This window comes from Balaenoptera musculus, chromosome 14, assembly GCF_009873245.2.
Source record: "Balaenoptera musculus isolate JJ_BM4_2016_0621 chromosome 14, mBalMus1.pri.v3, whole genome shotgun sequence".
NCBI classification, from domain to species: Eukaryota; Metazoa; Chordata; class Mammalia; order Artiodactyla; family Balaenopteridae; genus Balaenoptera; species Balaenoptera musculus.
In genome coordinates, this window is record NC_045798.1 from 35,093,418 (window position 1) to 35,118,570 (window position 25,153).

At 42.0% G+C, this 25,153-nt stretch overlaps 1 protein-coding gene across 5 annotated transcripts in view; it reads left to right on the plus strand.

The window, feature by feature from the left end:
• DLGAP1 (DLG associated protein 1) overlaps window positions 1–25,153 on the plus strand; it is an 869,846-nt gene that overhangs the window by 504,285 nt on the left and 340,408 nt on the right. Inside the window, exon 1 of one of the 5 annotated variants that reach the window (XM_036822902.1) lies at window positions 16,062–16,130. The exons of the other annotated variants lie outside the window; for them this stretch is intronic. The gene's annotated coding sequence lies outside the window, so the exon portion shown is untranslated. Of the gene's footprint in view, window positions 1–16,061; window positions 16,131–25,153 lie in introns of those variants that run through there. 5 annotated transcript variants of the gene reach the window in all.

Here is a 25,153-nt window from a genome sequence, read left to right on the forward strand (position 1 = left end):
CGTTCAGGAATCTTTGACACGGCATGTGTGTTATCTTGGCCAAACTCTCACTGGGCTGTGCATGTCTTAGATTATCCGAATGTTTCCTCCATCCCTTTGCATAGCTGGCCTGTGCTTCACTCTTGGAAACCTGTAAGCACCTGTGCTGAATGGTTGGGACCCCAAGTGCTGCCTGCCACTCCTTTTCTGAGCCCTGCCTTCCTCCTCAATTCAGTTCCTCCATTTTCCTTCCATCCGCCCCTTCCTTTCCAGCCCTCCACCACCAGCAGTTCAGGGCACCATCACTGCTCCTTCTATTTCAATAGACACCCGCTGGTTCTCCTCCTTCCACGTTCCCTTACTGCCCTTGTCCCCCCGAGGAACGGTAGTCTCCTCTCTGAATGCCAGTCCCTGGAGCAACCGTAACCCTGGTAGAAACCATGCTTTCAGCAGAGAAAATGTGTGGGGGAAGGGCTCCAGAAACATATTTAATGGCCTAACGGGCTGCACCTCTAGTTCCTGAATCAAAACTTCTGAGATACAGTCCCTGAATGTCATTTGATTACTTTTCCCCCTTTAATGCCTGTGTTAGGCCAGTTGTTTAGTCACTTTCCACTGACTCTTCGAGGCTGCAGAGAGCCTGGAAAACATCTAACAGAGCATTGCTTATTTCAAAGAAACTGAGGCTCAGAGAGATGAAGTGACTGCTTTGACGTAGATGCGCTCAAAACGAGAATTATTCTGCGTGCCAATGTCTCCTGTAGCCAGCGTGTGTATTTCAAACCTTCCTCAGGAGTGTTTCATTTTCGTAGCAACAGACATGATATTTAAGCAACAACAAGAAAGCACACAGCCGGTCCAAGAGCCCGGTAATAACAGGTAAGGCATGTCTCACAGCTCAGCTTGAACAGAGATGATTGAGAGGAACCAGGACAACACAGATATGCCAGCAGCATCTCCATCCTTCAGAATGTTAATATCCCAGCATTTCCTTCTCTACCAGACCCTCTCCCCCTTGTCAGACACGAGAAAACCTGTAAAAGTGTTTCCTTCCTCTTTAAGGCAGCTTAAAGGTGGAGGGGGAGGGGAAGCAAGCTCCTTGAACCTGATTTCCTTTTTTTACCTTCTTCCCACAATTCGTGCTACCACCACAATCCCATATCCTCAGTCTGAGGGAGAATGTGTTATTTGTTCACTGTGATGTTGTTATCCGACATTTTCCCTTTCTCCCCACGTACTGACTTTCCCATATACACAATTTTCACAATATAAGTTTAGTGTGATTATTATTCAGTGTAGCAGAGTATTTACTCCATATCCTTACGTACATAATGCTGCTTTGAGAACCACCCAGAATATGCTCAACGACTGTCAAAGCCCAAGTCTTCTCTTACTTATGCCACCATTTATTTAGTAGCGAATGACAGGTGAATGGGGCAGACCCTTGAGAGTGGCCAGGTATATGTCTAATGACTTGACGAACATCCACATTTATAAATACTAGTGTCGCTCGTTACTCTATTATATGATGTAAAATATTTAGGTGACTGTTCCAGAAATGAGGACATAAAGATAACAATGATGGAGAAAGATATTAGGCTCCTTGGACCGCAGCCATCACTCTTAGACTGACCTCCGGCTTCTTCTGGTTCTTATCTACTGGCGCAAAGGCAGCATGCTGCTGCCCCCTGTCTGCAAGTCCTTCAGCCCCGAATGCAAACCCCTGCCTCTCTAATGGACACTGCAGCCATTCTCTGGGCAGTTCACTACAGTGCACTTGAAACAGCTTCTATGCTCCTTCCACCCATCCTACCCTCTTCTGCATCCACACTCCCCACTGCAGTGACCAACTAGTTCCTCCCACCCCTCTGCAAGCATCAGCTCCTAGATTAGGGGGAGGCAGTGTTGCCTAGTGGTTACAAACACAGACCCCAGAGCCAGCCTTTCTTCACTGGTCTCCTGGCCCCCACCGTTTACAATCTGTATTACTTGGGGGTAAATTATCCTGTTTCTTTGTGCCACACTTTCCTCATTTGTAAAAGGGGGACATTAATAATACCTACACTGTAGAATTCTTAATAGGATTTGATGATTTGGAATATATAAAGAACTTAAACAGGGCATCTGAAACAGACGTTTAGTCTTATCAGGGTATCCTGCTCAATAAATAAACTGTTGGCAGACAGCTTGAAAGAATAACTCTGGAGTTTCAACGTACACAGTGATAAGTTTGGACAAGTTTTGAATCGGAAACTACCATGGTAATCTCATTGGACCATCCATCTCCTTACATAGGGTAGTCATATTAACTGTATGTTTTGTATTGTTTCATTTTGTAGATGTTGGTCCAAGTTAGGAGAAAAGGTAAGATTTTCAGAGTGATAAAGGATGATGCTAGAAAGGTCAGAATTCCGGGGTTTTTTTTAATAAAATTAATTCCCACTGCCATTTTTTTTTTTCTTTTTTGGCCGCGTGCACGCCTTGTGGGATCTTAGTTCCCCAGCCAGGAAACGAACCCGTGCCCCCTACTGTGGCAACACAGAGTCCTAACCACCGGACCACCAGGGAGGTCCCTGCCATTTTCAGACCTTACTTGTCAGGAACACAGGTAGATATGGAAGAGTGGTCCACAGGTCTCAGTTTCACTCATGAGGATATCACACAGTGCAAGTTCTTAGAAGTTAAAGGGAAGAGTTTCTGAGCAGCAGTTCAGTAAATGTCGTTATTATTTACAGTAATGTGATGATGATATTCTATAGCATGTGAATGAATGTTCAAGCTCAGGACAAACTAAGCAGGGTGTAAGGATTTTCTCCCCTCAAAGTTCTATCGATTAACCCATGAGAGCTTGGGGTAAATCTGAGAGAAGAACAAGAGTTGTTTCTGTTTCGTGGCTTCTCCCCTTCCCCATCTGAAAACTGTTCTTATCTGAGGGCAGCAGACCCTCACTATGGAAATTATCATCTCCCAAGCATCGGTGCAGATTGGCAATGCATGTGCCAGCTTGCCCACTCTCGACAGATGTCAAGGATCCCGAACATTCCATATGCTCCTCTGTTCTCCGGGAAGGCACGGGGGCACAAGCAGATTTGGCTGGTGCAGCCGTGACCGTGGGTGTCTCTCAGGCAACGTCACTGTCCTTGGGCTATTTAGCACCAGACAAGTTTCCAGCAAGTTGAACATATTCCATGGTGGACAGCACGGGGAGCTAGTCAAGCTCTCAGATGTTTGGCTATAAGTCTACGGATATCTCTGGGGTTTCTAATTAGCTCACTTGAACAAGGGCGATATGGTTTGGTGCAGCATCATTCCTACAGGCTGTTGGGCATCTTGCTATAATAGAGAGCAGGGACTCTTCTGTTTTCATTGACGTTTCTTCTCACCAAAGGTCTCAGACTTGTCAGAGCTCACTCTTCTTTCTAAAGGCAGCAAAATGTCTTCAAAAATGACATTCTGCCAACAGAAAGAATTTACAAATATTGCATCCAACTGTAACTGGTATTTCAGAAGTAGCCCGTTCTGGGCTGGTCTGCTGTTTTCCTTATCTTTTCTTCCCCCTTGTGATCGTTATTTTCAAAAATCAAAGGTTTAGTTGATCTTGAAACTCTCCAAGCTTACAAAAGCATTCCTAAGAACGGGTCAATCACATCTTCTGTTTGAGATTCGGTTCTAAAATGCCTTTTTCAGTTGCAACTAGCAGTTTCCATCTTTGTTTCTTTTCCTTTCCAATTTTCTTGGTTCCTTTTTAATCTTCTTGATCACCTCCTTAGGTCCTAACGGGGGCTACTTCTTCCCTGAGCTCTGGTGCAGAGACTTGGCATCTTTCTACCAGGTCTCTATGAGGTTCGCTGCCAAGGCCTCTGACTGCGGCTCATTCCGTGTGCTTTAAGTATTCTCAGTTATTCTTGTACATAATTGTCATAGCTGAGCTTATTACACTCAGCTTATAATAAAACTATTAAAATTCTTTTTTAGGGACTCCCCTGGCGGTCCAGCGGTTAGGGCTCCCCCCTGACACTGCAGGGAGGCACGGGTTCAATCCCTGGTCAGGGAACTAAGATTCCGAATGCCACGCGGCGCAGCCAAAAAAAAAAAAAAAAAAAAAAAAAAAACTCTTTTTTAAAAGAAGCCATAGTGAGCGTTGGAAGGGCTTTTAATTAAGACGGAGTTGGTAAATTGCTATGAAAGTAAAACATAAGTTTTCCAGTCCAAACTAGCTATGCATTTCCCATTTGTCATTTACTGCGTACTACTCTCTTGGTTTCTGCTTGAGGAAAAAGTGTCATCTTTATTATAATGGTTTTAAGCTAGCAAGACATATGGCAGTGGATTAGGGAGGGAACATAATTTCAGTAACTGATTATTCATGAATAGACTAACTGAAGAGGGGAATTTAGTTTAAGGAGAAATAATGAGAACTTGAACTCTATGAAATTTTTCTTCCTTCAGTTGAGATTTTGATCTCTTTTGAAATTTTGGTCCAAGTCCAAAAGGGTCTGTATTTCAGTCCTGCCATAGAAGTCATTCTCTGTTCTTAAATCAGGATAGAAAACAGAAAAAGTAATTATATGCCTCTTAAGGAAAATTCAGGAATTCACTACTTTTATATCCCACTTTGAGTAATAAACAGAAGCTGTGTTTGACAGGAATATTATTTCACCTTGTAGTTCCATAACAATCTCCCTCAAATAATTCAGGGTACCTCTTCCTACTACTGAGTCCTCCCAGAACCTTATAGAGAAGTAGAGGCCACAGAACTGTAGAGCTGGAACAAACCTGACATCATTGAGTCTGGGGATTACTTTGTCTTCAGCTGTGAAACTTTTTCTTTCCAAACAAAAACTTACACTGGGGTCTGATAGACAAACAGACACAAGTTGCTGTTCTGGTTGAAGCAGAAGAGATAACAGAGTTGCCCCGACTCAGCTTCCCCCAACTCCCAACCCCTCCAAGTCAGCAAGGGGCCTTTCCAAATCCAATTCTAGCCCCACCTCAGACTGTTCTAGAAGCAAAGAAACAAGGGCACAGAAAGGGGGCTCGCCTTGGCTTGGCCGGGCTCACCGGCATCCCACAGCACCACCTGTTTCTGTTTGAGCTCAACCTCTGTCCCCTCCCTGGCTTTGCATTTCTCCAGGGAGCTTATGCGATGCTGCTTATATTATGTGTTTATGCATTTAAATAGATATATGGATATGTATAACTGAATCACTTTATTGTACACCTGAACCTAACAACATTGTAAATCAACTATACGCCAATGTAAAATAAAAAATGTTTAAATAAATTTAAAAATACCCCCAGTTGATTGTAAGACCCTGGAAGGAAAGAGCTCATCTGATTCCTTCATGCCACCCGACAGCCCCTCGGCATCCAGTGCCGAGCTTTATATGAAGCAGGTGCTCGGGCCACAGTGACTGGTGTGAACTGAAGTTGGCCCCCACCCTGAATGATGGCCCACATTAGGTAAAGCGCTAGAGCTGTTAGGAGTACAAGAAATTCGATTTTGGCTTGTTGAAGTTTCAATATCCAGGTTCATATGGAATGTAATCTTTTATTTTCTGAATCACAGTGGGCCTTAGTTGTGCATCAGAGTATTAAGTATCAGAGATCAGGGGTTTCAAAACATCATCAGGTATCAGAATCACCTGAAGCACTTGTTTAAGCGGCTTGATTCACTAGGCCTGGGGTCTGAGAATCTGCATCTTTAACAAGGTCCCAGGTGATACGGATGCGGCAGGTCCAGGTCCTCTTTGAGAACAAACTACCATTGACCTTACACAAAGATACTAATTTGGCATTAAGTACATTTTCGACCCCCGGCATAGGCTGAGCCTGGAGCAGCTAAGTAGACGTTATCAATAACCTCTCCTTCTGCAGCTGGGCTGCCAAAGAGGCAAGGGAAGTGCTATGATTCAGCAAAAGGAATCAGGATTTACTTCAGTTCTGGCTAAATATTTCACAGAGGAGCCATTACTCAGCTCATTAGGTTGCCATGTTGCACGGTTGAAAATGTATGTCATTTCCTTGCCAGGTGATTCAGTGAGCTATCACATGCCATGTCACCGTATACCCCACCGTGAGCAATCCTCTAGTCACTGTACATCTTGAAGGTGAGCAACTTCCTACTTATTCTGAGTTCGAATCCATCTACTGACAGTGTGTGGGGAATACATTTCTCCTGATCACCATAGAAAATGAAGGGAAATTCAGAAATAATGCCGTTTGCAGCAACATGGATGGACCTAGAGCTTATCATACTAAGTAAGTCAGAAAGAGAAAGACAAACATCAGTACCATATGATATCACTTAACACGTGTAATCTAAAATATGACACAAATGAACCTATGTATGAAACAGAAACAGACTCACAGACATAAAGAACAGACTTGTGGTTGCCAAGGGGGAGGGGGTGTGAGGGAGGGAAGGGCTGGGAGTTTGAGATTAGCGGATGCAAACTATTATATATAGGATGGATAAACAACAAGGTCCTACTGCATAGCACAGAGAACTGTATTCAATATCCTGTGATAAACCATAATGGAAAAGAATATGAAAAATAATATATATAGGTATAACTGAATCACTTTGCTGTACAGCAGAAATTAACACACTGTAAATCAACTATACTTCAATAAAATTTTTTTAAAATACAAAAATAAAATGAAGGGAAATTCAGTCATACTATCCTTTTTCATAAGGATCCAATCTTGACCTTCTTTGCATGATTACTACCATCATCCTCTTCACCTACCATCAGAAAAAATTTTTTCCCTAATTTGTATGAGATAATTTATGCAAAATCAATTCAGTTCCACAAACACTGAGTACTGTAAGCCAACCACTGTGCTGAGAAAAATCAAGTATGTGTAAGATCCAGGCTTCATCCTAGAGGCCTGCATAGTTCATGTAAAACAAGGAATGTGGCCCAAATGGACTCAAAACTAGGTGCCCAGTAAACTTTTTTTTGTCTTCAGAGAGAGAGCCATTTGACCTGGTAGGCATTTACCATCCAGAACCTTCTAGTAGGACTTACCTATTTGCTCTATTTGTACTCGCCTAATTAAGCCAGGGCTTTCTCAGCTCACAGCTGGAGAAATTAAACTCGGGAGGGTTTCAATGTCTTATCCTCAAGCAATTCGTGGACCAAAATCAGGATTAGAACTCTTGACTCCTTCTAATTCCCAGCAAGCAATCATCCTCGCAGGTTTTGCAGAAATTCTCCCACCTCCACCCAGGCTTTTGTTAGCATTCACGGTTTTTAGACACTACTGATGACATCAGAAAGATTCCTATTCTAATTTTCTTCAATATTTTCATATATTTAGAAAATGAGGCATCCCTTCTCAATCCTTTATTTCTATCCGGGAGAGGAGGTGAATCACTTCATTGAGGCTGGCAATGGATCCCTCTTCATCATTGACGGCCCCCAGATGCTGCCAAGGCGGCAGGCGCTAGCAGATGGCAGTGATTTCTAATCACCAATTTTGCCTTATTCTAAGGAGTTATTTATAGAGTTTTCATTGCTCTAGAGTCCACTAAGAAGGCAGTAAAAACCTTAGTCCACCTGAGGTCACTTACCCAAAGGTCGTGTTTTGTTCTAAGTTGTTATCCAATTTGAATTTTGGTTGATAGGAAACAGCAGGTTTTAATGGATGAAATTTTTGGTCTGGAACTTCTTGACTTTCTTTTTTAAAGCCAAACCCAACTCTGCGTGCCTTGTTTTAAAATCACTTGTGGTGGATCATACCAACATCGAAACTGCCAGCAAACGCATTACATTTTCACTTCTTTGAAAACGGGGGTATGGAGAGAAAGCTGTCCTGCTGATAACAGATAACATCTTCCAATTACTGCCCTGGGGACTCTTTACGATTTGAATAATGACATGATAATGCACATTCTCATTGGAAAGATATTTTAATGATTCCTTAATATTAGCTAGGAATACTAGGTAATCTGTAAAAAGTTTTTAACTGTGAAAGAATAGCAAATGATTTCTTCCTGTTCCTTGGCCACCAGAAGGGCATTCTCAAGAACCTCTCATTAAACCCATTAGAAATAATGCTGGATCAAGAAAGCTGAAGTTTGTCAATATAAGCCTTGAACTTAACTTGGCTTAAAAATAGGAGGAAAAAGTATTTCTTCTAGAAAACTCAAAACCACTTGAACATACCATAGTTAGATATCTAGGCTAGAGAAAATCATGTATGGGCTATATACTTCTCATAGAGTTTTCCAGCATTCTAAGTAAATAGAAAAGTGAATATACACAGGTGTCTCAGGCAGGCAGTCAATAAGTGAACACCTTCTGTGTGCCGTACACCAAAGAGGCAAAAATGGAGACGTATGGTCCTTGCTGTTCAAGGAATTTACCCACGATTAACACTGTCTACTTGGAAGAACCAAGAGAAAGAGAAACCTATAAAGTTTTGCAGTTCCAAGTGTTTTCTTTTTTTATTCAACCACTCTCCCAGTGAAATAGAATTATCACTAATAAAAAGAAATCAAAAGCAGGAAGAAAAGATCCATGGTCAGTAATAGCAAACTAGCATCCAGGGTTCATTAGGTGTCACCTCTAGACAGCTGGTCCCTTTTAAAACTCAGCCTGAGAATACAAGTTGCAGTTAATGGTCCATCAAGGTGATGTAACCCATGACATGAATTTAATACGAAAGTACAGATGAACTTATGACTAGTCAAGGACTAAACCTCAACTTCCATCCAGCCATTTGGTTTATGTGATCTCAGGTCTTGAGAAAACTTAGGTGCTAAAAACCTGGAAGCTATGACTTCAGAAGTCTTGCCTGCAGTCGAAAATTTCAGTCACATGCTACTAAATGGATGAACCTTGAGGACCTTATACTAAGTGAAATAAGCCGGCCATAAAAAGACGAATACTGTATGATTCCACTTACATGAGGCATCTAAAGTAGTCGAATTTATAAATAAAGAGAATAGAATGGAGGTTGGGGGGAGGGGGCTTGGGGGAGAGGGCAAGGGGGAGTTGTTGAATTGCTATAGCGTTTCAGTGCTGCCAGATGAAAAGGTTCTGGAGGTCTGTTTCACAACAACATAAATATACCAAACACTACTAAACTGTGTACTTAAAAAATGTTCAAGATGGTAAATTTTATATGTGTATTCTATCACAATAAAAAAGTTTTAATGACATAAAAAAAAAGAACACCTCACTTAGGAAAGATCTTCAGCAATTGCTTTCAGCTGTTTAAGCCAGAACTTTTACCACTGCCCTTTGCCTTGTATAGCAAAAGGCTATCGTCGCAGTAAACAAGCAGCCAGGTGGTCTTGAGTATAGAATTATCACTGTTACTGAGATTTTTCCAAGCAGAGAGAAGTTCATTTCTAACTTAAAAGTCCATATTCTAACCAAACACCACCACCTATTTTTAGATAATACGCTTTGCATCTACTGATTTCAGCAACTCAAGCTAGAATTTCCTCAACACACACACCTTGCCACCCGAACTATGAAGAACAAAATCAGTGAGGCACCCGTGAGTGTGGCTCAAGCATCTTAAAAACTAAAATATCCAGACCTTCGCCTCAGACAAAATTTATCGTTCAAGATTTAGGAATACGCTGTCCCTAGCATGATGCTTCAAACACATTTTTGTAAGTAACTTTTCACAAAGTTTATTAAAAGTGTATGCTAATTAATGCAAAATTGGATGCTACATGATAACATTCTGTTTAAGGATATTTTCTCACTGAGAAATCATATTTGTGAGAGAGCCTAAATGTTTCCTCCCCTCTTACGAATGCCACATAAAAGAATAATCAGGCATAAATAGAGACTCTCTTAAAAAAAACAACATAACCTTCCATGGCAGTGGCTACCAATGGGAACAGCACAGCAGAATCACCAAGGGAACATTCTGAAAAAACAGACGGCCAGGCCAAACCCCAGGTTTTCACGAGTGGGGGGGGGCCCGAAATCTTTTCTCAAGGGTGCCGCTGACGATCCTGAATCACAGCCAGAGTTAAGAGCAAAATTCGATAGTTATACACTCCTTCTGAGATGTTTAATCAATGACTTAGGAGTGCACAGCTTTCGTCCCATGTAAGTTACCCCTAAATAACACGTCAGGAGATTTTTTATTCGTACTTCCTAATTATGTCACATTCATAACCACGCATCTAACCTGTTTCCCATCACACTCTTTGTATATTGTGTTCTCATTTTGCCCGTGAGCCAAACGAACAGGGATTTACGTCTGACTCAATGTTCAGTACAGTGTCTAGAACACTGGCACCGAGTTAAGTGTTAAAAAACAGTAGGAACTTAAAAAATTTAAAAAAAATAATAAAAAAAAAGTAGGAACTACGTGTGGCTTTCATACACCCAAAATTCTTTCATGCAGGTATATCAGGTTTAAAATCTGCCCTTACACATCACGTGTGCAGGAACGTAACTTTTTCTTCTTTGCTGCAAGTAAATTAAGCTTACCTTTGAGACCCCCGGCTCCAGTCCAGATGGAGAACTTGGGATACTTGCGCCGTGAAAGTTAACAGTCACGCTGCGTGAGGTTCTCTCTTTTAGAGAGAGACTTGGTCAAATGAGGTGTTCTTTCTTCACGCGGGGAGGCTTACGCAGCGTCCCACGCGGGGCTGCCTCCTCCTCCTCCTCCTCCTCCTCGGCGTCTTCTCCCCGGCCCTCGGGGCCTCCGTGCTATCAAGTGTTGCTAACACCTGTGGTCCGCATCGCAGCCTCTGGTCATGAAGTGGGAGCACCTGTATCCTCCCCGCCCGCACCTCGGGCCTCTGGTCCTTTCAGCACTTCTGCAACTACTCGGCACTGTTCCTTCCTCCCCCGGGCTAGGGAGGGAGGGGCTCTCTGAGGTCACCCGTCCACCGAGTCAGCCCTGGACCCTCACCAATCCCAGCGTGAATCAAACCTACGAGGCCTCCCTAGTAGGCTTGCCATCTTTCCAAGCGTGGGATGCAGGCAGAGATCTGTGACGCTCCCAGGCCTGTCTCACCTGAGCCCACGCCAGGTTTCGACCCTAGGGGTTGATAGGGTGAGAGGTGAGCCTCCTTTCCAAATCTGTCTGGAAACACAAAAGACCCCGAAGAGCCAAAACAATCTCGAGAAAGAAGAACAGAGCTGGGGACACCACACTCCCTGACTTCACACTGGTCTTTTTTTACACACTGTTTTCTAAACTGTAGGTCAAGAAATAATTTAGTGTTCACAGCCAGCATTTTTAAATTACATGGGAGCCAATAGGATAGGGTCAACTAGAAGAGAACATTTGCTGTATTTCTTTTTTATATATACTGGATCAAGAAGTAAACTCTATTTTTTTTACTGTCAGTAAAGAATCAGAAACTCTGGTCTCTCATTCTGTCACCTTTTAAACTCTCTGGTGTCCCAAAAAGATCTTTTATCTCTGCTATCTCTGGCTTTCCCAGTAAGAAAACACTTCCGTAGAATCACCCTTCAAGCTCTCTCCTCTCGGATTTATTTTGTAAACTGTACTCTAAGCGTTGCAGACTCTCCTGTGTCTGGCTTTTCTCCCTCCTGTGTCTGGTCCCCTCAATGTCCAGTCAAGACGTTCCTAATGACCCCTTCTGAGCTGAGGACGTTTTCATTCCTGCTTTCTCTGTGTCCCCTTGTGTCCTTCCTCCCCTGGGGCCATTAGCTTCACCCTCGCCTAGTTTCAATGGTCAGAGGAGCCAGGGAATCAAGAGAGAGAAAATACAACACAGAGCAATTCGAAATTTTAACCTGCCACACAGGAATGTGGCAGTTTCCTAGCACTTTAAATAAGTATTTTTTTAATGCCTAGACGCATAATAACAATCCCTCTAAACTGTTTGATTTGTTTATACTGGTAGTCACCTATTTTACAAGGCTAGATAAAGCAAAGAGTCATTTAAAAACGCTGCCCTCAAACATTTAGGTTTGAGCAATTATACTCCAATAAAGATGTTAAAAAAAAAAAAAAGTAAAACACTGAAAACAACAGCTGATATGCAAGGTGCAGGCGTGGAGGCCAGGTATATAAGAGAAAGCAAAAGTAGCTGGACCAGAATCAGAGTACAAAGTATGAAAAGCAACTTAATCTGGGATGAGAGAGGAACATACTACACACTTTGTCATTTATTTTACTGCTATAGTCTACACCGTAGTTTTGCTTTAGAGGCCAAAGTAACTAACTCTGAATATAATTGCATAAATTACCCTATTATAGTCTCATATCCCATTGTGCTACCTCCTCCACTCTCTGTCTTCCAGCCACTTTGGCTTTCTTTCAATTCCTTGGACTTGCCATGCTCCCTCCTGCCAAACAGCCTTTGCACATCTTTTCCCTTGCTTCTTTGCTGAGTTTGTCCCTACTTATCCTACAGCTCTCAGTTTAAGCGTCACTTCTGAGAAGTCTTCCTGGTGACTCCAATATAAATTGAATTCCTTTGTGGGGTTTTTTGTTTGTTTGTTTAAATTTCTTTTATTGAAGCATAGTTGATTTACAATGTTGTGTTAATTTCTGCTATACAGCAAAGTGATTCAGTTATATGTGTGTGTGTGTGTGTGTGTGTGTGTGTGTGTATACACACACACATTCTTTTTCATATTCTTTTCCATTATGGTTTATAATAGAATTTTGAATATAGTTTCCTGTGTTATACAGTAGGACCTTGTTGTTTACCCATTTTATATATAATAGTTTGCACCTGCTAATCCTAAACTCCCAATCCATCCCTCCCCCACTCCCTCTCCGCCTTGGCAACCATAAGTCTGTTCTCTATATCTGTCTGTTTCTGTTTCGTAGATAAGTTCATTTGTGTCATATTTTAGATTCCACATACAAGTGATATCATATGAAAAAAAACCATTTAGTTTTGACTTAAAACATGTAAATGGTTATTCATTCACTAACCTTTCATGAGGCATCAAAGCCTTTTTTTAAATGAATCTGTTGATTGAAGTTCCAAGCCGTCTTTCCTGCATGAGCCACATTCATGACGTATTACCTACAAATTCTGGTTTCGGTTTTCTTTAGGTTGGGATGTGCAAAACCATCTGAACGCAGCATCCTTCTAAGCTGTCATTATTTTTTCCATGATTTACACTTGTCTCACCCACAACTACTTTGGCAGCAATTTTTAACAACACTTTGTGTTGTCAACCTTCGCAAAGCTTTCTAAATTGAAAGAGAAACAATTTCTTTAAACTCTTTTTTGAAGAGATTTTAGAGAAATGGCTTTTCTGCACTCATAGTTCAACACTCTTTGTAATACTTAATTGAACTAAGTAATCGTAATGCCACGTTAGACTGACATAAATAGATTTGAGGAAGAGTCTAGAAAAGCTCTAAAGTAGCTTGATAGTATGAGCGTTCCTTGTGCCATGGGCAGCCTAGCTGTTTCTCCAGAGAGGATGAAGAGGGTCCATTAAGCTGGGAAGCGAGTTAGGTGTTTTGTGAAAAGGGTTTCTGGTGCACTAAGAAAAAAGATTCACCCTAAGATAAAGCAAAATGCAAGGTATGATAATTTCAGAAAAATGTCCTCATGTAGCGAAAAGAGCACTTTTTGATGGGGGAAGGAGAAAGCGGAAGCGAGGAAATTCTAGATTCTAGACACGGACACTGCTTCATTCGTGACTTTGCGTAAATCAAGTAAACTTCCTAGAGTTCAAGGTTTTTTAAATTTTTTTTTTGTTTTTCTTTTTTTTTTTTAATGAAGCTAGACTAAGTCCTCTTCAGCTTCGAATCCTATTGTCCATACTCACCCAAAGTTCTCGTGGGTCAACGTGGTTTAGGTGGAAAAGGGGTGAATTGTGCTCAGTTTCTTCTTCTGTGAAATGGGGGACTTGGCATCCCCCCACTCCCGATTCCTCAGGTCTGCTCTGCAGGATGATCATTCTGAAAAATGGCAAGAGGTAGTCTTTTTTTTTTTTTTTTTAACATCTTTATTGGAGTATAACTGCTTTACAATGGTATGTTAGTTTCTGCTGTATAACGAAGTGAATCAGCTATACATATACATATATCCCCATATCTCCTCCCTCTTGCGTTTCCCTCCCACCCTCTCTATCCCACCCCTCTAGGTGGTCACAAAGCGCCGAGCTGATCTCCCTGTGCTATGCAAGAGGTAGTATTCAAAAGATTCAGTGACCAGACAGTTTTACAAAATGCTGGGGTAAAAATGTTTAAAAGGTTTCTTTACTGAAAAACTTCACAGCCTTTAATAGGCTAAAGGGTTTGTGAATGTCTAAAAAGAGGATATAATAGCCAGCTTCCCCCAAATATATTGCACCAAATCTCTCTTTTTTTCTTTTCTTTTTTTCCTCATAGAATCTCTCTCAGGATTAGAGATCCACAGAAAACAACTTCGGGGAAATTCTAGCCCAGCTATTTCTGTGGTCCTTTCTATCTCCAAATTCCCTAGCCTACATCATTGGCTAATTGAGGCTTTTAACAAACAAGGTATTGGAAATGGCCAGAGAAGCAATGGGGATTATTTTTAAAAGACAAAAGCTTGAACAGTCAGGAAGGGTATGGAAATTTACCAGAATCTTCTTTTTTATTTTTTAATTTTTATTAGAGTATAGTTGATTTATAATGTTGTTAGCAGGACCTCCTTTTGATGTTTTCCCTGGCACCAAGAAATGACCACCAATAAACTACAATTACTTAAAAAATTGTGTACAATATTTGTATTGGTAGAAGTGATTTCCAAATTATCTCTATTAGTTCTTTGGTCCCTCCCTTGATGCATATACATTTCAACTCTCTTGATTTATTTTTATAATGTCAGTGATGAGACTATCCAGAGAAAATGGAACAGAGATTAAAGATGGTACTAGGAGTGAATAATAATAAAGAATAACAGAGTTGGGTCTTTCTACCAGGAAGCCTTGCAAATTCATGTACAGAATTTGTCCAGAAAACGCATTTACCTCTATCTACCAAGTGAATAAGGCTCATGTTTTTATTCCTCTTTTATTTTATGTGCAAGGGATAAGTGAGCAAGAACCAAAGTGTATCTTGAAAGACTAATCTCAAGTCTTTTTAAGGAGTGACTAACATTAAATGTATTAACAGCTAAGAATTATAGAAATTATACTCTTTTGTAAGAACAAAATATTTAGTCTTGACAGCTTTGCTTTAATTATGAGGTCCGTCTCTTCCTCAAGTGCTGATTCATTAAGTGGTTAAACTATAAAAAGATCAAGTGCATTTTCTCCCAATTTGAATGGATTGTTTAATCATCACTGAAAACTCACTGAATGGCAGCTCCAAGAATGCATATGATCAATGCCATTACAGTCTGACTCTATAGACAGAAGTTTGGAGGCAGGACCAGATGAAATCCACAGACTCCATTTTTCCATCAGCATCCTCAGAGGCCCAGCCTAACCTTGGCTTAACCCCAAGCTTGAGGACCCCAGAAGAATAAATAAAATTCCTAAAATTATATTTCCTTAAAGTTTGAGGTCATTCTGAAGCCAAGCCAGCATTGCTGCAGTGTTTGTAGATTTCACCAGGTCTAGTGCCACCTACTGGACCATATTACCACTGTTGACCCCAGAGCAACCCAAATCTGTTCTCGATCTTACCCTGCACTGCTTAGTCCCATGGCTATGGAGCAAGATGCCCTGTTTAGCATCTGTCTGGGTAGCACCCTGCAAAAAGGATTCTGATCTCATATGTCATCCTTCACAGCCTTTGGTTACTGAGAGAATTTGTCAACACGTAACCTAAACGCTGTGCCTGAGAGTGGATCCCCTCAATTCTGTTGGTATAAAGTGGAGCGAAAGGGAATTCTCACCAGATGAGGGTCAGGAAGGAAAACTTTTCCTCCAGCTCAGGGCTGTAGGCTTTATTACTGGTGTTTCCTTGTAAAAGGCACCCATCTCTCTGGGAAATCATGTCAGTAAAATTTCACTAAGTCCAATAGTCAGTCACAGGATAATTTCTTTTTTTTTGTCTTGTGTGTTTTTTGCTGAATAGTTCTTGACATATGAATGTTACTTAATGTTACCTCTGCCATTTCAGGATCGCTGTTTTCCTGATGAGGCATCTGGTATGAAACAAAGCAACAATTAAAGGTCAGAGGCAGCTATTATACAAGGATTTTCTTTGAAATGTGTTCCGTGATAATATCACTCCACCTGGAAGGAATGGTGAGCGTAATGAGCCCAGTGTTCCTATAAACAGCCAACAATATCAGACCCAGAGGAGCAGGCCGAGTAGTACAAATACAGCTCTTATTGTTTATGGCTGTATCTAGGTTAAGGGAATTTTAAAGGGTGTGATTCCTCTGCAGTTTGAAACACATTCTGCAAAGAACCAACGGGCCATTTTTCCCTGTGCATATTTGCAGTGTGAACTCTGGGCTGGTCATATATAAGTTTATATATGTCCGTATATTATATTCATAGTGTTATCTCAATTTTCTTGCCTCTAAAATGGAAAGATTTGGACTAGATTATATTGAATAAATAATGTTCAGTGGAAAAATTATTTTTAATATTATTACATATCATTTTTTTAAAGGAGGCAGATTTAGACAAATTGGCTGGATTGCCACATTCAAATTCCTAGTGAGCTTTCCCTTCTGCTGAGTTTGCATTTACTCAGTGGAGTAAGCAGTGCGCTGATTTTCTGCATTTCCTTACTTCGGCATATTCCCAGATATCCCCATTTAGTTATTAATTTCAGTCAGTAAGGTATTTAGTCAACAAAAATAGGGCAGGGACAGAAAGATGCCTAAGAATCGGCTCTTGCCTTCTGAGAGCCTGCAATCCGAAAGAGAAAACAGGGCACTTAGGAAAACACTAAACGAATACCTTAAATATAATGTACACATACAGCAAAGTGCTGTCAGAGCTCAGAGAAGAGGCAGATCACCCCCGGATGGAATGAACAAAGAGGGCTTCATGGAGGGAGGAGAGTTGGAATGGGTCTTAAAAGATGAGTAGGAATCTGAGGGTTTTCCACTTAGAGTCTTCAGGCCAAGAAGATACCAAGCATATTCCAGGAATAACAAATACCCACACAGTTTATGCAGGGGAGCTTGGGCTGATGCGTTTGGAAAGTAGATTTGAGTGAGGTTATCAAGGATCTTGAATGTCTGAAGTCAAGGCTTTATAAGCAAGAAGGAACCATGGAACGTTTGTGAGTAGGTGAGGCTTGCGCATGGGGGAGCTGAGCAGAGGCTAGAGGCAGGAATAGAGCTCAGAATAGGAGATCATTGTCGTCATACAAACTAGAGACAGAGCCAGATCTGGCGTGGAAGTTAGAGAAGTCAAAAGAAGAGGGGAGATGTGAGAGAGGTCCATTTATCCATTAAATTAACAATTACCGAGCGTTAGCTGTATGCCACCGTTTTCCAAACATCCATCATTTGTATACCACCATCATGATTTTTGCCACATCTGCTTCTCCTGGTGTTATTTTTTTACTTAATATTGTTTTACAAGTAGACTCATTTTCAGTTTAAATACATTATCTTTTTCAAAAGAAGTTTGATGTCACTTCCACTTGCCTTGCCTCCAACAGAAGTTAACCATGAAACTAAGAATAAGCAACACAAAACAAGTTAATCACTTAGGTAGATGCTGTGTCTGCTGAAGCCTGCTTAAAAGGGAGGAAAAGCAAAAAAGAGATTTAAAAACATACCATCAATAAGCAGAGACGTTTCTGCTTTGACTAAACTCAATGGATTGTAAGAGAATTGAAATGGAAATAACTTTCTCATTATATGCCAGTACTGGGGTACTGTGCTCTGAGCCAGCTCCAGTGCTGGGTCCTAGGGATGCAAAGATGAACGTCATCCTCTGTTCTCAGAGGGCTTGGCTGAGCAGAAAGATAGGAAGCCCACAAATGAATCCCGACAGAGCAAGAAGAAAGCCCATAGTGGGCGGTGGATGCCCTAGGACACTGCTGGCCCATTGGGAGCTTGGGGCGCCCCTCTCAGACTTCTTCCTCAGCCCATGATTCCTTGGCAATTGAATCCTAGTTCTAGCGTTTAATTCCTATTTCATATGTGTGGCTGCTTCCATCTAGTTGCTAAGAACAAGCATAACAACCTGCCCTTATTTTCTGAGATAACAAAACAAAGGGGGAGATTTCTTAGGCTGAGCAGAAAAGTTAAAATAGGGTGGGAAACACCCCAGGTAAGCGGTAAACTATTGCCACATAGGAGGATCCACAGGAGGCTGTCAGATCCTTCGCCCCTGTCAGAGCTACACCCTGAGATGATTCAACCTCTTAGACAGCCCGAGATCACGGGTCTGAGAGCCAGGGGCATGCAGCCCACTGTCCCTCGGCAACCAGCTCCTAACTTCCTCCATGTGGTTCAGCTTTTATATTTTTAGGAGATTATAAAGCTCACTGTGGATGAACACTAGGCTGGCTGTAAACTGGAACGTGTATTGGCCTTAAGAGTAACGGAAGCCACCCCAGAGTGGGAGAGGCGGTAACTAGAAAGATGGCTGCGGAAACAATGGCTGAGCTCCATCAATATGATGCTGTGCGAGGTGAATAAGATGGTGGGGTAGGGAAGCAGTTGACTTCTGAAGGATGAATAGGAATTACTAGGCATCGAAGGGCATTCCGCAAGTGGAGGAAGTAAGCACCACACAAACGTCATAAAGAACAGAAGAGCAGGATGGGTAAGGAAAACCACAGGTGGTCTGGGGGTTGTAGCCCAGAGCCTGGGGGATGGCGAGAGGGGATAGAAGTGAGGCTGGGGGATATTCATATCAAGGCCCCCAGGGGCTGTGCAGGCAGGCTACACGAGGGGTCAGGCTTTATGTTGATGGGAATGGAGACAGTTTTGGGCAGGGAAGGTGCGTGATCAGATTAGGAGGTGAGAAGATCATTCTGGAGGAATAGGAAGAGGAGGTGGAGGCAGTGAATGGAAGAGGCAGTGGGACTTGAAAATCATTTTTACCATTTCTAAATCTTTCTCCTTTGCCCGTTTTGCCGTTCTCAGCACCCACAAGCCGAATAAGGGATGTCCAAGGCAGGATTCCATTATAATAAACTCCCACACTGGAGAAAATAGTTTTCCGAAATCAAATTTCTTTTTTCTTCTAACCCATCATCTAATCTGTGTCATTCCTCCTGCTTCCCGGAGGCGTACCGTTCCTCTTTCACAAGTCTTGGAGTATCCACTCAAATGCATTTATGGGACGTGTAAGTGAGCCAGCAAACCGATGGGGTTTTCCCCCACCTTCTGTTTTATCCATTCAACATTTATTGAGCACTTACTCCGTGCGTGGCATTGGGTTAGATGCCGAGCAGTCAGATCCCTTGAGGAGTTCACATTATGGCGGAAGACAGAATAATGTGCAAATAAGGAGTCTTCAGTGAGGTGAATGCTTAGAAAGCACTAAAATGCGGTTCTTTCCAAGGGGCCATGAGTTGCCCAGGTCCAGGACTCAGTGGTGGAGGGAGGAGAGATGGTGAGGTCCCTGGGCAGGGCACCTGTGGGCTCAGATGAAGAACAGCAGTGTCCTGTGCTGGTACTTACCCAAGTGCCGTAAGTTACCTCGAATTTCCAGGAACCCACAGGAGAGACAAACTGTGTTGCCTGTAAAAGACTCCCTGTCCATCTCGCATTCCTGCACTCTTATCCCTTGGGCATAGAGAAGACGATTTCCCCAGGGCAGCCCTCCATTACCCATGGATCCAGTTTTACGCTGTGATTAGTTGCCATTGGATTCCAACCCTTTTCATAGAATTCATGTTCGTCCTTATAAACGTGTTTCTCCACTGCTTAATTTTTCAGGTTTTTTCATTTACATTCAGTGACCCAGAGCAATGCTCAGGGTCTATAAATAAAAATAAATCTTGATAGAAGACTTAAACAATTCTAAAGGGATTTCCTCATCCGAAGGACACAGGATGTTGACCATGTTGAAAACCAGTTATGTGGCTGCCAGTTGTAGACCAAGGACCATAACAGGTGAACTCTTATAATTTATAGAGCTGTGTTGTCCTAAAATAGCCTTCTCTAAAGGAGAGACAAAAAAAGAAAGAGGAAAAAAAAATAATACATTGCTAAGCCCACACAAGCAAAAAAAGCAAAAAGTGGGATAGTAAGAGAAGACGCCCTGTTTCTAGTTAAACATTCTACATGCTAGAAGCTCAAGGCAACAGCAAGGATGTTTTCTGAAATCTGACCAACCCTGGGCATCTTGGGTCCAGAGAATAAGTAGTAGGGCAAAAGCATCCCTGTTTTGAATCTCATTTCATCCAAAAGTTTTCTTGGAATCTAAAATGAATGATTTTCCTGCAAGCAGCATCCTTTTAACATTCCTATTCCCATTTGAAGCCACTTCCCACCTGACTTACACAGTTGGGTCTCACACTCACCACCCTTGCTCGTTCTCAGATCTGCTGGGCTGGAATTTTAAGCTGCCCATTTATTTGGCTGGAAAGTGAAACTTACAGTCCTCCTTCAGTGGAATTGTGTCTTGACACAGATTCAGGTAGAGGAAACAACACCCCTCAGTGATCAGAAGGAAAGCTGCCATGGGCGGTGGTTACAGCAGGGACCACTCATGGGATGCCAGTCCAGTGAAGGGTTGATTGTGAGTTCTCTCCCCTACTCTGATTTCCTTCATTTGTCTTTCGGGTCTTTACTTACCACTGTAGCGTAGGCTGCCTCCCTGAATGAAGGGAATTACGGCCCCCAGCCCCGTTAGCAGATGGTGAGGAGAAGCAGCCAAACAGAAATTGAAAATTTCCAGGCTAAGTTTAGAGATGTGAAGAGAAAAAAGGCGTCTTTCATGAAGAAGTTCGTAAATTCTCCTAGGTTTCTCGCATTTTTCCCTTTCAGTGGCCTATCTACAAGTATAGGTAATATATATGTTAAGTATGTGTCTATGTCTCTGAAATCTGTATGCAATTTCCATGGTTGAAATTATTGTCTTATTAGATAACAACAACAGATGAACAATCCTACTTCTATATGATGTTGGAACGCGTGATTTTTCTCCTGGGTCCTCTTTTTAAGTATGCTTATGTGACTATGTATTTAAATAAAAGTGCATCAGTGATGGCAAAGCGACAGGACTGCCACACCGCACGACATCAGCTTGCCCCCTGCAGGTGTGCTGCTGTACTCAATGTGTACATATGCTGCAGCCTTGGTGACATCCCATCGCTGTGGTTGAGTGACAAAGACGAACTTTGTCATTGATAGCGTAGGGGTGCACAGTGCAAGTGCTGGGATTCAACTTCCTGGATTAACTCTGAGTAAATGATTTAACCTCTCTGTGCCTCATTTTCCTCCTCTGGGAAATGCAGTCAATAAGAGCACCTACTTGCTAGGGCTGCTGTGATAACTAAGTGGACGATGCCTCTAAAGTGCCCAGGGCAGGGTCTGGCACATAGACCTATCTGCCTAATGCTTGCTGAAATATACTAACAGGTATAAACTTAACTGAACTACCTCTTTAATAAATAAGCCAGCGTCTTATACATCATCGCCTAACGGATAACATAATACAATTACCACTATTTTAAACATATATTGTCTCCCAACACAAGAATGTACTTTCCATGAAGGAATGGACATTTTGAGTTGTGTTCATGACGCAATCCTTGGTTCCTAGAACTGTACCATCATTTAGTATATACTCAACAAATATTTGTTGGGAAAAAAGGAATACGTGAATGTTAGCTCTTTTATTAGCTTCTAGAGGTAACTGAGAAGTGATTGTCTACACGGGCTCACTTCTATATTGAGGCTGAAGACATTATCCACATAATATACAGAGGTCTAGGTGAGGTGGGGAGAAGGGGGCACGGGTAGTCGGGGCCCTGGGTTCAGCACATTCACAGGCTGACATCTATGATGTGTATAAAGTTGCTGAGCCCTGAACAAGATCTCAGGGCCACCTAGTCATACCTGAGGATGTGCATTCCCAGGGGGCAGTTTCCTCATTAGCTTATTAAATGCTTATTAGATGTTTAAGCTGGATGGGTCTTCTTATATCAAAAAATATTGATATGATGAAGTATGATAGTAGGTATTATCTTTTTTCTTTTCATTTTTTTCTTTTAGCAGCTAAACTTTTCTTCAAAGGAAAGTCCAAAAGCTGTGGAGGTCCACTGATGGCAGGCTGGTCCCTGCTCTGCTGCCCCCCGCATCCTCAAGTTTCTTGGAGCTGTCAATAGGGCCGGAAGCACAAGTGCTTTAAGTCTCACAGCCCCGGGGTCAAGCGTTAGCTTAGCTGCTTACTAGCTGCGCTCCCTGGGCAAGCCATTCAACTTCTGTAAACCTCAGTGTCTTCATCTGTGGGAAGGGGAGAAATCATGCCAAGCTTGCAAGGGTTCAAAAGGGATCTGTACTGAGTTCCTGCCCCATCATAGGCCTCTATAAAGTGCAGCTTGCATTTCACAGAATTCAGAAATACCAGTGAGATCATTCTGTAGCTGATTGAGTCCCTTGTAAGCCACCTCAGCGAGAGAAAAGGGCTTCCCCTCGTGACATCGATGTGTCAGCAGCCAGGTTCTAACCAGAAAGTTCTCCCATCTTCAAGATGTGCAGAGAATTTGACATGGAGTCTCCCAACATTTTCTCCCATCATTGTCATGGTAGCTCAAGAGCCTCTAATTGCTGAGAAGGTCAAGGAGGATGCCTGAGCTGCAGGATGGATGCAGCCCCTGTGCCGTGGATGGGACGGCAAAGTAGGCATCCATCCGCAATCTTCATGAGACTCCACTCACAGAACGATTAGCACAGTGCCCACACACAGACACGTTATTCCCAGGACAAAGAGAGTCATTTTATTTGTAAATTACCACCTTTTTTACATAAAAATATTGTGTTTCTGAATTTCCCTGGTGGTGCAGTGGTTAAGAATCCACCTGCCAATGCAGGGGACACGGGTTTGATCCCTGGTCTGGGAAGATCCCACATGCCGTGAAGCAGCTAAGCCCGTGAGCCACAACTACTGAGCCTGTGCACCACAACTACTGAGCCCATGTGCTGCAACTACTGAAGCCTGCGTGCCTATAGCCTGTGCTCTGCAACAAGAGAAGCCACCTCAGTGGGAAGCCCGAGCACCGTAACAAAGAGTAGCCCCCGCTTGTAGCAACTAGAGAAAGCCCACACACAGCAATGAAGATCCAACGCAGCCAAAAACAAATAAATTAAAAAAAAATACAGATTGCCAAATGCAATGTGGTACCCTGGACTGGAAAAAACAAATATTGTGTTTCTAAATTAGGAGGCTGGGATTAACATATACATACTACTATGTATAAAATAGATAACCAACAAGGACCAACTGTATAGCACAGGAAACTATATTCAATATCTTGTAATAACCTATACGGGAAAAGAATCTGAAAAGAAAATATATGTGTGTGTGTGTGTGTGTGTATAACTGAATCGCTGTGCTGTACACCTGAAGCTTACACAACAGTGTAAATCAACTATACTTCAATTAAAAATTTAAAAAAATATATTGTGTTTCTCAAAATTGAAAAAAAAAATATTGTGTTTCCGAAGCAGGAGACCTCCCATTCATGTATTTATTCAGCTAACATTTACTGAGTACATCCTATGGAATGGGGACTTTCCCAGGAAATGGTTATATGAAAATGAGCGAGACCCCTTATGCCCACTAGAATCCTGTGGTCTCCTGGGAGAGATCCGCATAAAAGGCAATACATGACCACAGACATTTCCAGTGGCTGGTGGCAGTTTGGATGATGTGCGTGAGAAAACAAATGAGGCAGCTGTCAATTCTGTCCCCCTGGGTTCAGCAAAGGCGTCACCAAAGAAGTGACAACAGGGCTGGGGCTTGAAGACAAAGTTTGAGTTTAGTCTAATGGAGGGAAGGACCATGTGCATCCCAGGAAGAATCACAGATGTAAGAAATACAGCATCTAGTTGAGTGGTTCTCACTGTGATTCCTCAACCAGCATCAATATCATCAGGGAATTTGTTAGAAATGCAAATTCTTGGGAACCACCCCTGAAACTCAGGATTGGGTTCAGCAATCTGTGTCTTAACAAGCCCTCCAGCTGATTCCCTGCACACTCAACTTTGAGAAGCATTGTTACAGTCAGTTGATGGTATCAAGGGAAGGAAAAAATATATTAGCCAAGTATTTGTATTTTACATAATACAGAGATACCTGGCTATAGATTTTCCATCCCCCCAAAAGATTGAAGCAGGCTACATGATCACATACATCATCATTAAAAGGGATAAGGTACACAGCCAGAGAAAACAATGAAAGTAGAATAAAAGTAGAAGAGTAATAACCATTACTATTTTATTGCAAATTTCCCAGTAAACTTCCCGGGATTCAAATATAGATGGAAAGGCATTTATCTGACAAGAATAGCAGTACCTGCAAGATGTTAACAGTACCTGGCAGTTGTTAAACACACAGTTTTGCTAATACTAAGACCTGAGAGGGATTTCCTCATCACACCGCATTCAGAAGACAAGTTTTGCAGAGGTGGATGACATCCCAACAGTAAAAACCACACACGTATACATATCAGCTTCTTATAACTTCCTTACACGGGCTTAATATCAAAGAGAGTTCAGTGAAAGGAGTCCAGTGGGAGGCCTTAACAATGAGGTCAAGTTTGTAGCTCTCAGACGATCTGACTCACATCTGGATCGTATCCTCGGAGACGAACGACACGGAAGCATTAAAAAGCCAAAGGAGAAATGGAATGGTTAGACCTGAACGAAACACAGGGCAGGCTTTACACATCATCCTAAGAGCCTCAGCTTTGAAGACTGTGCTGCTCTGGACTCTCCAAACCTCCCAAATTGAGACGTCTTCGCATCCCTTAACTTTTGCACCTTCTAGACTTGTTTTTTTCCCAAAAGCTTTTTACCTGATGCATTACATATGGAACACAGACCGTACAATCTAGGGCCTGATTAGATTCCAATTTGTACTATTCTTGATTATTTTATATTTATGTGGTTTATTTTCTCAACTAGACCATAAATTAGATAAGGCCGCTCATTTCCATGTGTCCTTTGGCGCAGGGAACATTTAAGAGGAGGCTTTATTGGTTTATTTTTTTTATTGAAGTATAGTTGATTTACAATGCTGTGTTAGTTTCTGCTGTACCTCAAACTGATTCAATTATACGTGTATATACACTCTTTTTCATATGCTTTTCCATTATGGTTTGTCACAGGATATTGAAT